General features: G+C 39.6%; 1 long non-coding RNA gene across 3 annotated transcripts in view; it reads right to left on the reverse strand.

The window, feature by feature from the left end:
* Positions 1-9007: 9007 nt before the first annotated feature.
* The window catches only part of LOC132797858 (uncharacterized), a 34210-nt gene continuing 30929 nt past the window's right edge, over positions 9008-12288 (reverse strand). For all 3 annotated transcript variants that reach the window (XR_009633803.1, XR_009633804.1, XR_009633802.1), the window contains one exon: positions 9008-9363. This is a non-coding gene — a long non-coding RNA (uncharacterized LOC132797858). The remainder of the gene's footprint in view (positions 9364-12288) is intronic.

A 12288-nucleotide genomic window follows, 5' to 3' on the forward strand; every position in this document is an offset into this window, starting at 1 on the left:
ATGCCGGCCTGGTGGATGCCGGCCTGGGAAACGTGGACACGGGACGTCCTTGGTGGTTCTTCTCTGGAGGGTGCCGGGTGGTCGCGTCGGCTCCTGGGCTGGCGCGAGGTTGTGCCGGGAGGCACGGAGACCCCACGCGGAGTGACCGGTGCCATCGGTGCAGAGGAAGACTGCGTCTCCGTCCGGGATCGTTCGACGGACAGTCGAGCTGAAAGAGGTTCTAAGGGAGGTCCTGTCACAGGATCAATCGTATAGGTTCGCTCGACGGACAGTCGAGCCGAAGGTGTTGGAACCGATTTTGAATGGGGGTCTAACAAAGGCTTGCGTTTAGAGGATCGTTCGTCGGACAGTCGAACCGAAGAAGGATCAGAGTGGGGTCCCGTCACAGGACCGATCGTAGGAGTTCGATCGACGGACAGTCGAGTCGAAAAGGACGAGATGGAGTTAGAAGTGGATCCCGACGCTGGGCCGGTCAGGATCCAACCGAAAATGGTCTCTTGACCAATGAGGGTCCCACAAACGTTCGGACGAGAGCCGCCGAGAAGAACGGATGGGAGGATATCCGCGCCTAAAAGCACGTCTATCTGCGAACTCTCATAGAACTTGGGGTCGGCCAGCGGAATGCTTGGCAGATTGTCGAGGATGGTTTGTGGGACAGAGCATGAGGGCAGTTTTCCTGCTAATTGAGGAAGGACGAAAGCCGATGCCTCAATCTGCAGATCTGGTCGCAACGGGGAGCCAATTAGGAATTGGCAATGCTTTCGGGGCTGGGCTGCTACAACTTGAGTCAGCCCAGAGACGTGGGCTTGAACGGATGTGTATGGCATCCTCAAGCGCTTGAACAATCGTTCAGAAATGAAGGTAGCCTCTGATCCGGAATCGATCAGAGCCCGTGCTGTGTGCCGAACGCCGTGATGGCAAATGTGTACAACAGCTGTACTCAGCAGAACACCTTGTGTGTTAACTGCCAGGAATGATTGCACATTAGCTGACTGGGAAGGAGTGAACTGTATATTAGGAGTGGGATTAGTGACTGTCGGCGTCGGGTTGACTCGATGCAAGAGTGTATGATGACGACCCTTGCACGTAAAACAGTTGTGCGCACTTGTGCAGTCGGCCAGGACATGGCCTCGTGCGAAACAGTTCAAGCACAGCTTCTGTTGCTTGATATGATTGACCCTTTCATTGACACCCATCTGAAGAAATCGAGGGCACAATCGAATCGGATGGTTCTCCCGGGAACAGAAATTGCAGGTCTGGGTCTTAATGATCACCCTACTCTCAAAAGAGTTGACCTGCCTGGAGACGGGGGCCTTCTTGGGTGAGGCTCTTGGAACCGTCGGAGCGTTCGTGCTGGATGACACCTCCGCTATCGCTTCTAGGGTGCGATGCCGCTCTAGAAGAAAAGCGTTCATGTCAACCCACGTTGGAATATCGCTCTTGTTTTGGATTGACTGTTCCCAAAGAGAAAGGGTCAACTTGGGGAGCCTCGAGGAACACAAGAAAACCAGGATGCAATCCCAATTCTCTGTGTCGATTTTCGAGTGCTCTAAGGCTGTCAGACACCCTTGAATGGTGCTCTGCAACTCCTGAATAGAGGAACTCGACTCTTGCCCAATGGCGGGCAAATTGAACAAAATTCTCAGCTGACTGTTTACGAGCAACCGTTTGTTCTCGAAACGCTCAGTCAAGCTGGACCACGCCGACTGGAACCCTTCATTTGTCAAAGGAGATTTTGACACAATGGCATGGGCTTCACCGCTGGTCTTGGAGTTGAGATAGAAAAGTTTCTCAACTTCCGACAGTCTCGGGTTCTGTATATAGAGGGCTGTGAATAAATCCCGGAAGGTGGGCCAGCGAGTGTAATCGCCTCCGAAAACTTCAGTGTCGCACGGAGGTAATCGACACCCTGTGGGCATGGATTGCACAGCTTGTGGTTGTACGGGTGTACGGGGGGTGAGCGCCTGGGATGCGTTGGCTATTTGCTCACCTAACAGAGCTGCACACTGCTCGTAGGCAGCATAGCAGTACTCGTACTTGGCCTGAACAGTAGGGAGCTCTTCTGTGGTCGTCTCCTCAGACATGACGCAAGAGCAAGCCTCATACTCATTCTCGACCTTTTCCCATAAGGAACGCATCTGGTCCCTTCGGACTTGGCACGTATATAGGGATGGGCTATCAGCCGAAAGATTGTTGACTCTCGCCGCGAAGTGACTGATACGATCAGTCGCGGCGATGAATTTCGTCAACGCTGTGTCTACTTTGTTTTGTGCCATCGGGACGGAAGGAAACGTAGCAACTAGTAGAAAATATACCAGAAAATACTAGAAAAAATACCACAGGCAGTGCTGAGGTATTTTACACCCAAATGGGTACGGACTGCGGACACAGGCAACGAACGCAAAGGGGGCCGGGGAAGTTTCCCGCGACAATCAAGCAAATGATTGTCGAAAACAAGAACAAAAAAAAGCACGGAAAAATACCACAAAAACACAATATGCTGGAAAAAAACACAATTGTGGTTAAAGATGCGCTGGATGGAACAAATAATAAATAAATTGTCACGAAAAAAAAACAAAAGATTATTTATATATTTGTATATGGATATGTGTTGGAAGGAGAAGTGTATTTATACGTAGGTGTGTATATGTGTGTGGGTATGTCTATGTGTGTGGGACACTGGCTGGAGGTAGCCTATACACCGACACTTGAGCTGGGAGTTGCTCTCAAATACACACACTAAATATATCACTTGGAAAAAAAATCAAGGAAAGGGTAGGGTATGTCGAGTGCGACTACCGCTGCCCTGCCAATCTATTACTTCACGCGCAGAAGTACTTGCAGTATGTACGTATGTACGTATGTATGTCTGCACTGCGCTGTCAAACGTTTGAGCAGACGAAGTGCACGTATGTTTGTATTCGGAGAGAGAGAGCAAGTGCTGCTGCAAGCCGGTGCGCTTGCGAACAAGAGAGAGTGCACAAAGGTATGTGCGTGTGTGAAGAGAGAGCGAGAGCAAGCGCGGCTGCAAGCCGGAGCGCTTGCGGACAAGAGAGAGTGCACAAAGTATGTGTGTATGTATGTCGGCGATTATCGCGACATACAAAACATAAAACGGACAAGAATTAAAAGCAATACGAAATGCTTGTACACACAGCTTGGATTTTAGTTATTATGTATGTTTATATATGTATGGAATATACAATATATAATATTTTCACTTTAGTAGCTCTCTTAATAATTTACACTTTTCACTAATATGCACTTGCACTTACAAAAAATAAACACACATGCATACATACGTACGCGATTGGCGGAACAAAAATATAATAATATTTTATTATAAATGAATGTATATAGGATAAACGCAGAAAAGGTCGTCCGAAGCAAAAAGGAAAGCAACTTGGCAAAAGATGTTGGAATCTTTTGCACAATATGTCGGAAATTGAGGGGCGGACGACCGTGGGAGAAGTGATAGGACAAATGGAAAAAACTTGTGATACTTATCAGCGTAGTATGCTGGAATGCCGATGATAATGGGATCCGGCTCGAAGGACCAAATGTTCGTGGGGGCGCTGAAAAGTTCCAAGAGTTTTTCCTTTTCCGAAATAAAAACACTCGCGGTTTTTTCTTATAACAAATATGTATTTATTGCAAACTTTTCGGGTTGTTGAAAACGCACAATTGGGGGGTAATTATACCGTAGCGAAAGAGGCGAAAATTAGAACTGCCCTTTAGAGAAATGCCGACGGCATTTCGTTGATCTATGCTGAGCGCGGCTCAGCGGTGGTGAGTTGTGGGAGAGAGAAGCTGAGAGCACTGGAGCTTGAGTGCATTCTTACGCACTGAGCGCATTGCTAGTGAGCGAAAAAGCTTTGAGTGCTTTTCGGTCGGCGGAGCGGAGGTGTGCCTCTCACTTAGCAATGCGCTCGCATCAACAACGATGATACATACACTACTTCCGAAGTAAACCGACTTGCACTCCCCGTTTTTAGAGACAACTTACCTGAACCTACTAAAACAATGATATTCGTGAGAAATCCGCAGTCCTTAGATGATGCTTACAAAATCATTGAAGATGCTAGATATCAAAGCTACACATTATATGGGCCGACTCGAAAGAATAATAAATACAATAAACCAAACTTTAGAACCAATTTTAGTAACGATAATAAAAATGTAAACGAATTGATAGTAACACAAAGTAGTTCTAGTGATGCTAGCGGTGTCCAACAAGATAATGCTACAAAAACTGAAAATCGAAGATCTGAAGGTGGATTTAGCGCAAATAATAGAAAGCAGGGGTATCACAATCAGTTAAATAATAACACAACAACCAACTCCAGTTACAAAGAATGATCTTGCAATTTATTCAAAGACATACAAATACCCCGAAATACATAAAGACGAAGTCAATCGGCAAATAGAAGAAATGTTAAGTCAAGGTATTATCAGACATTCAAAAAGCCCATACAATAGCCCTTTATGGGTAGTTTAAAAGAAAATGAACCAGTCTAATAAGCAAAAGTGGCGGCTCGTTGTAGACTACAGTAAACTAAATAAGGAAACTATCGAAGATCGCTTCCCCATCCCAAATATAGATGAGATTAGGAGGCTGCAAAATATTTTCAAGCCTAGATCTCGCGAAAGGTTTTTATCAAATAGAAATGGACATTAAAGATATACACAAAACAGCGTTTTCAACAACAAGTGGACATTACGAGTTTCTTCATATGCCTTTTGGACTGCGGAACGCTCCCTCGACGTTTCAAAGACTAATGAACAACATTCTTAGTCCCTTTATTGGACAATTTTGCATCCTCTCCATAGAGTTTCTTCGTATGCCTTTTGGACTGCGGAACGCTCTCTCGACGTTTCAAAGACTAATGAACAACATTCTTAGTCCCTTTATTGGGCAATTTTGCATCGTCTCCATGGATGACATCCTTATATTTTTTAAAAATATAGAAGAATACGTCAATCATCTTAATTCTGTATTCAGCTGCCTATCTAAAGCAAATTTAAAGCTCCAATCAAACAAATGTGAAATTATCAGAGAGGAGATCGATTCAGAAGGTCTTAAGCCAAGTCAAAAGAAAGTCGACGCAATCTTTAAAATAAAATTACTAACAAACCAGAAACAAATTAAAAGTTTCTTAGGAATCACAGGGTATTTAAGGGGTACATAAAAGACTACTCAAAAATTGCACAGCCCTTGATAAAATACTTAAAGAAAAATGCTAAAATGATCAAGAATACACAGAAGCTTTTCAAAAACTAAAAATCCTAAAATTATGCTTTAGGCGCCGTGCTCATGCAAGGAAATAAAGTAAATCATGAACTTAACTATAGCACAATAGAGAAAGAGCTTCTTGCCATTTATTGGTCAACAAAATACTTCAAATATTACATTTACGGAAGAAATTTCATAATTAAAACCGACCATAGGCCCCTAGTTTGGCTTAACAATCTAAAAGAACCTAACTTAAATCAACAACGCTGGAAAGTGCAATTAAACGAGTTCGATTTTGACATAACATTTATAAAAGGCAAGGAAAACGCTTTGGCAGACAGACTTAGCAGAATTGTTGAATCATCATCAGAGGAATTTGACAAAAACGTACAAACAAAAGTAGATATACATAACACTGATATATTCACGCTAGAGATCAATAACAGTTTACCAGACATTATACATAACACAAACATAGAAGATGACGATTTCTCTAAAAGTTTGATTCAATTATTTACTAACGAAACTGACGATTTGGCGATTTGACGATTTTATAAGTGTTACTGAAAAATGTCTAAACGTCTTTAAAATTCAAATAAAAATTAAAGAGGCAGAAAGTGATTCAAGTACATTCAAAATTTTGTATAAACAAAAAAACACTCTTTTAAAACAAGTGGCGATGAGGAAAATATGCTAAAGTTCATGCAAGAAAAATTGCCTGAAAAAGGCCTAGTTGCTTTATTCTCAGAAAACTTAAGTTTATTTGTAAAATTTCAAGAAATTGATAGACAGTTTTTTTAAAATAATAGAAATTTAAGAATTCTCAAGTCGTGTATACTATTTGAAGATATAAATGATAAAGAAAAAATTCTAAAGATAAACGAACACATAAAAAATAATCAAAGAGGTATTAACGAAATATTTGCATATACATATAATAGAAAAATAATACATTAATTTAACATAGTTGTAATTAAGCAATTTCTCCTGGAAAATAACATAGATGTGCACTTTACAACTCCTTACAAGAAAACCGGAAACTCGGACGTGGAACGATTACATCTAACACTAAATGAAGATAAGACTGTATAACGCGGATACAAACAATACTGACACAGTTCAAGAAAATGTCCATAAAGCAATTATTTGTTACAATAACACAATACATTCAATTACAAACACTATACCAATAGATTTATTTAATAACATACTTTGTCATGAAGATATTGTAAAATTGTCTGAAAAATTATTGAAAAATAAGCAGAATCTAAATGCGAGCCAAACTTCGCAAATGTATACGTTAAGAATTACCAAGTAGGAAAATCCAATCCAATTTATAAAGAAATAAGTAACCATAATCAAGCTAATAACTACATGGTATCTAATGAAAACCCAACAAAAAAAATTTATAAAGATCAGCTAAAAAGAAGATATAAATACCAAAATGAAAATGATACAAATTAAGAACCTTTTTTGTATCACCTATTCAATATTTAATCCACTGAAAATTTCAACAATATTGTCGAAACTCGTGCTGGGGGAGTCATGTACACATACCCTAACCTTAACCTCATTATGTATGTACAGTATGTACACGGCAGCTAAGCTTTCACTAAAAAGTTTGAAGCCTAGCTTATGCTGAGATTAGTAATTAAGCAGACTTGGAACAGTACGCATGTACAAATAAATTAATTGTAAGACTAAACTGAAGTCTTTTTTTGTGAAACCTTTTTTACTCGACAAAGAAGTCGAAAGAGGTATTACATCGAATACCGTTACTATCAGCCTATAACCGATTAAAAAGTCGTGGCTAAAGGCATCGATCATTTCATAGCTGAGACGAAGAGGACTCAACTTTCCATCTAAATATATGTATTAATATTTTATTAATTTTTATATAAATCGGTTCAACTTATATATTATATATGTGGAAAATTCTCTGACAGAATTTGTGCGATCGTCTTTACAGTGAAACAAGTGATATACCCGCTACCCATTTTGATTAAAAGCAAAATATTACGGTAATAATCTCAAAATATATTATTAAAAATAAATATGCATGCATTCTCGATCGGGATTTGAACTCGAGCACCACCGACCGGGTGGTTAAAAAAAAATAATAACGTTTGCACCTCGAGCGGGCTCGAACCCGACCACCACAACATGATCGGCTTGCACTCTACCACCTGAGCTATCGCATTGCTTATGAACCCTCTATGCATACAGATACTAATATAGACGAGCATATATATACGTATACGCATACATACAATACATACATAGCAGGCAATTTTGCTCATACAAAAGTATTTCATTAATAAAATCAATCACAATTTTTATTTATAATTGTTGTAAATACAATTAAAATTAAAAAAAAAAGTTTGTACCCCTAGCGGGCACGAACCCGAGTACCACAACACAAATATGCTTGCACTCTACCAATAGAACTATCGCAGTGCCTCTATGCATGCAGATACAAATATAGAGGCGAGCATGTATATACGTATACGCATACATACAACACATACATAGAAGCCGTTTTTGCCCATATAAAACTATTTCTTTAATAACTTAAACAATTTTTACCTGATCGCAAAATTTAATTTCTTTTCTCAAAAAACTCTGCAAACTTACGTAAACAAGTGCAATTTTGTGTATCATACGTCATTTGATTTGTGAGTGCTGTACGAGAAAGTTGATTTTTTTCCTGCGCGTCTTTTATAAAACAATCAGAGCTAAGTTGTTAATATTTTTAAACTGCTATTCTAATCTTATTTAAATTAAGAATATATTTGTATTTATGTTTACAGTTTTGAGGACCACGAAAGAGCTATGTTGGATGATAACAAGTAAGAAAGCTACAGTCGGGTGTAATCGACTGTGAGATACCCGCTACCCATTTTGAATAAAAGCAATATATTTTGCGGTATTATTCTCAAAATATACCGAATATACTACAAAAATACTAAAAATATACCAAATGGTATATGTGGTATATCGATATAGTACCGCATTCAAAATATACCATAGACGGCACAATATACGAGATTGTCAGCCAAAGCAACTCAGATCCTAGTAAGTAGGCGTTTTTGCCCATACAAAAGTATTTCCTTAATTACTTCCACAATTTTTTTCTGATCGCAACCAAATTTTCAAGGATCATAACTACTATAGTTATAGTTATAGTATATACAGTAATACCAAAATTCTCTAGCTTTAAAATTACGCTTGTTATTCGATTTTTTTGATTTGCAGGGGCGGAAGTGGGCGTGGCAAAAATTTGAAACAAACTTGATCTGCGTGCAAACATAACAAATGCTGTCGAAAAAAAAAATTATAGCTCTATCTCTTATAGTCTCTGAGATCTAGGTGTTCATACGGACAGACGGACGGACACACAGACGGACAGACGGACATGGCTATATCGTCTCGGCTGTTGACGCTGATCAAGAATATATATACTTTATTGGGTCGGAGATGCCTCCTTCTACCTGTTACATACATTTCCTGCCGGCACAAAGTTATAATACCCTTCTACCCTATGGGTAGCGGGTATAAAAATAGAAACTACAATGTGTTGTCCAGGGCGAAGAATATAGAAAACGGCGAAATAAATTAATTTTTTCTTTTAGCTAGATTATTTAGTTATAAGTTTTTTAAGTGTTTAGATAATATATAATTTTAAGTACTCATTGTTTTAGTTTAAATACATTTAATTTGAAGTACAATAAACATTTTATTTACTGCATATATTTTTGAGCGTATTTTTATTTTGCATATTCCGAACTACGCACTAGAATCTAAGCACAGATTTTCCGCAAAAGCTGGACCACATATTTTCTACAAGAAACGTCGAGTACAAATTCTGCCAGCGCAGCCGAGGGAAATTTAAATTTCCCTTTGGCAGAATTTATACTCGACGTTTCTTGTAGAAAATCAGTTCCGCGTATACGGCAAACTGAAAGGATAAATTCTTTTCTCATCTTGTGTCTACACAAGACGTGACTGGAAGATATCTTGTATATTGTCTGCTACTAAAACACAATTGGGCTGCGCTTATCTGTCAAGCGATCTGACCTTCTTAAGTCCTTGACAAAACTTAGCAGGAACTTTTGCTATTTGAAGCCAAACTGAAACAAATAAGTTACATTTGATTAGTAAAATATTTGGTAATGGATGGAAATATTCTTTCTAACAGTCAGCTAAGCAATAAGCAGTTTGATTATAAAAAAAAAATGCAACAAGTTGCCGGTAAATCGCCTTTGGAGATAAAGTCAGAAATTATTAGTGATTTTGTGTATTATCCCTTTGTGTTCTGTAATTCAAAATATTAGCACCATAACCACAACGCTTACATTTACTAGTGCTACTAGTAATACAATTTTCACTATGGCAACTGCATCAACTACGACAATCAGCAGTGTTTGCTCTGCAGTGAGCATGGATAATAATTATGCGAATCTCTCAGTGGAGGTGCTACAATTGTCTCTCCAACGGTCAATAACACTTCTGGATTTTCGTCTCCTCCATTTAATGATGCTGCTACCAAGTTGAAGGTTAGCCAAAAACATCTGTCGAGTAAGAGGAAGAAAACACTCTCACCATTTGGTAACTCTAAGAAGGTGCACAGAGAATTGTCATTTGGACACACAGCATCACAGCATCAACCAGCAAGGCAAGCTCTAGAAATAGGTTTGCCTTACTAGACATGGAAGTCGACTTAAACAGTGACAGACATGTTGAAGATGGCAGTAGTGCTGCAGAGGAATGCCCTACTAGCTCTATGGCAGCTACCCAAACAAAATTTATCAAATGATAATATGGAAACACATGACTCAGATCTCAACCTATTAATTGTGATACTAATATTAATGCTAATTACTTCAAAACCACCGCAAATAGTTTTAAGTATTACCAACCTTAACGATCTATTTGATGTCATATCGGAGGTCACTAGTTTAGATAACGTACTAGTCAAAGTTATCCAAGGAGTAACAGCCAGAATTTTTCCCAAGAACTCTCAAACTTATAGAGTCATTGTTGATCATTTTGATAAAATGGAAATTGAATTCCATACGTGCCAATTGAAGGAAGAGAAGCCTCACAGAATAGTAGTTAAGGGGCTTCATTATAGCACATTAAGTAGCGAAATTGTTGCCAATTTTAAAGCTTTAGGCTTTGAAGCTCTTCAGGTGCATAACCCAAGATCAAGATCTAACCGAGATGAGAAACTTAACATATTTTTTATTAAAATTATGCTAAAATTAATGTTGTATGTATATGATATAGCAGCGACAACAAGTAAGGATAGAAAGGATGCGGAAAACATCGGAAATCGCTCAATGTATATGATGCCTAGAATTTGGCCACACAGCGAAATACTGCCGTCGTCATCCCAATTGTGCTCGTTGTGGTGAAGATCACTTTACAAAGCAGTGTGCACGTCCACAACATCAACCGCCTACATGTATGCACTGTGGAGGGAAACATACGGCAAGTTACAAGGGTTGCCAGTGGTATCAAGATTACCTAAGACGATCTATGGGTTCGAAGAAGCAACCAACGCGACTACAACCACAACAACAACAACAGCAAGAACAGTCAGCTCGACAGCAACCAATTCAGCAAATGCCTAACCCTTCTGTCTGCAATAGTATAGGCTTATCTTATGCCTCAATTGCAAAAAATGGAAATGGACAGGCTCAGCGCCGTACATAACTCGAAGGAAATTACTGCACAACGCCAACAACAAAATTCTCTTGACGTTCAGTCAATATTGGAGCAACAGCAACAGCAATTTTTGAAATGGCAGCAACAACTCCAGCAACAGCAGCAGCAGCAATTCTTTTTGTGGCTACAGCAACAGCAGCAGGAACAACAAACGCAAAACAAGCAGACCAGTCTACGATTTGAACGGCTCGAAAATATGGTTTTTGAAACGGCCAACTCTATCAAGCAATTGGCTGGGGATAAATTAGTTCTCCAGGTCCACAACAATGTTTCCGCCTTAAAATTAACACACTAAAGATCGTCATCTGGAATGTCAATGGCATTTCAGGAAAAGCCAGAGAAGTTGAATTCTTTGCGCGCAACAATGGTGTCGATATCCCACTTTTAAGTGAAATAAGGCTCAATCGAGGCGAAGCGTATAAACCATCACGGCATAATCACGGTCATGGAGGAGCTGCGGTATTGGTGAGGAGCTCTCTCAGTTATTTCCCACAACGTGTTATTGAAACACAAACCATTCAAATATCTTCCATTAAAGTTGCGACAGACTTGGGATATATGGAAGTAAGCGCAATATACTGTCCTCCAAGGCACAAAATTGAAGAAAGACATTTTACTGAAATATTTGCTTCTTGTGGCCAGAGGTTTCTGGTTAGAGGTGACTGGAATTCTCGACATTGGATGTGGGGCGACACATATAATTCACCGAGAGGGCGTGAGCTAGTCGAATCCATTTCAGTTAGCAGAGCTAAAATACTTGCCACTTGTTCACCAACAAGATACCCATATGTACCTAGTCACAGGGCTACTTGCGTTGATTTCGCATTATACCATGGAATACTGGATTCTCAAATAAATATATGTCAAAGCTGGGACCTGGAGTCTGATCACTTAGCCCTTATTGTTAATCTGCTAACAAATGGTACTAATGTCAGACCAAGTCCTCGGTTAATCACAAGTCGTACTGATCAACTTTAAACAATTTCTTAATAACTCTTTCCAACTAAATTCAATTCTGGACACTAAAGAAGACATTGAGAATGCAGTCGAAATTCTAACAGATAATATACATAGAAGCTGCTTCTGCTTCAACGCCACCTGATCCTGATTTTCGGCCCATAAGCTAAGGTATTGCTCTCACAAGGGAAGCAAGAGAGCTAATAAAAAGGAAAAGACGTCTTCGAAGAAGAGCTATTCGTTCTCAAGATCCTGAGAACCGTCTTTTGTGGAACAGGGCAACGAAATAACTACGAACCCTTTTGAGGGAACTCCGAAGCGATTTTCTCGAGCAAAAATTGTCCTCCATGGACTACACAGTTGACGCA

This window comes from Drosophila nasuta, unplaced genomic scaffold (assembly GCF_023558535.2).
Source record: "Drosophila nasuta strain 15112-1781.00 unplaced genomic scaffold, ASM2355853v1 ctg28_pilon, whole genome shotgun sequence".
NCBI classification, from domain to species: domain Eukaryota; kingdom Metazoa; phylum Arthropoda; class Insecta; order Diptera; family Drosophilidae; genus Drosophila; species Drosophila nasuta.